Below are 1,760 nucleotides of genomic sequence, written 5' to 3' on the forward strand. Positions count from 1 at the left end.
TTTAGTTTATTCTTGAACTGTAACCTTGTATTACAGTGTAAGATGTGTGAGTCGCTTTGGATAAATGCGTCTGCTAAATAAATCAATACAATAAAAATATTTACACTTTCAAATTCTAAGCAAGTTACAGCGCCATTAACCAATAAAACAAACAAACATACTTTTTTTTGAACTTCAAATATTACAAATAGTTCCCTGTTGTAAAACAAACTGCCGGTTGATCCACTTTATACAGAGGAATGTTGTCTTTTACACACGTTTTGACAAAATCTGAAACAGTTTCACGCTGTTCTTTGGCAGTTGTAAGACCCTGAAATGATCCACACACAGTGGTCTGTTTCAGTGTTTCGATGGCCCTGCTGTTTCGGCCTCGTCTTGTTTACATGTGTTCACAGTCGTCTGCCTACAAGTGTGATTCCACAGCAACCGGATTCCTAGCATACCTGAAAATTATTAATACATTTCAGAGTAAATATAAACATTGTATTGTACCATATACTTGTATAAATATACATCTGTCTACACTATAGATGGGAAAATGTCTGCACTAATGACATTATTTGCTTAAAATTGTCAACCTGGGTTAATGCTAAGTGAATTTCGGCTATTGTGAGGTTTTGTTTTCCCTTCATGAATTATAATTTCACTACGAGTAGGAACTCAAATTGTGTCTGTGAAGTCTAGCTGCTAAAGCCTGACACCAGTGCGCATCATCCTAGATCAGGGGCAGGAAACCCTGGTCCTGGAGAGCCACAGTCCTGCAGGTTTGTAGGCATCTCTTAATCATCCATTGCTAAATACCTGGAACAAATGGCAATTCTGACCAATGAAGCCAATCGTTGAATCAGTTAAGTTATTAAAGGGGTTGGGTCAATTAAAAACCAGGAGGGTCTGTGGCGCTCCAGGACCAGGGCTGCCTGCCCCTGTCCTAGATGTTAGCTTGCAGTGGCACACAGGCTGTGTGAATGACTCTGGAGTTCAAGGTCTGCATTTGTACCTTATGTGAGGACACTGTCAATGTTTTTTAAGTTTTTATGTATTTTTATTTGATTTTCATTTTGTAAGGGGCAGTGTTTATGTCAAATAGTGACAAATACATGTGGAAATAAATACATTATTCCAAGTAATAATTTATAGATTTATTCTTTAATATATTGTTTTTTATATATTTATTTATTTTCAGCATAAAATACAAGGCAGCTAATAAGAGTAATATGAGCTTTTGAACCCTCCACCCCCCCCCCCCCCCTTCCATTCACTGGAAGCCAGGTTGGAACCAGAAACCAGGGATAGTTAATCGTTTTCAGCTTGGCGTCAGGAAGGTAAGAATTGTAACGAAATCTTAAGTCCTCAAATACTGAGCTGACAAACTGTTTTCAACGAGCTCTGTAGCACCAAGCCAAAGATAACAGGCGTATAATTGTAAATCTTGAAATCATGCATTAAAATCCTGCCTATCTCCTTCTTTTGCTTGTTTTTTCATGTAAATAGTCAATTTTAAAATATCAATAAATCATTAAATATAAATTCTATGGATACAACAATAAGAACATTAAAAGTATATTTCCATATCCACTGGGATGTGCATTTAATCCATAACCAGTTTGTTTGGCCATGAAGTGAAAATTAATCACTACTTTCCTTTATTCTGAAGCTGATGAAAAAAAAATCCTCTTCCATCTTCCTCAGGTTCATCCTCCATTTTGCCTTCCTCTTCCTTTTTCCCCTCTACCCCCTACTCTTTCTCCTCCACCCCCCTC

This window comes from Acipenser ruthenus, chromosome 40 (genome assembly GCF_902713425.1).
Source record: "Acipenser ruthenus chromosome 40, fAciRut3.2 maternal haplotype, whole genome shotgun sequence".
NCBI classification, from domain to species: domain Eukaryota; kingdom Metazoa; phylum Chordata; class Actinopteri; order Acipenseriformes; family Acipenseridae; genus Acipenser; species Acipenser ruthenus.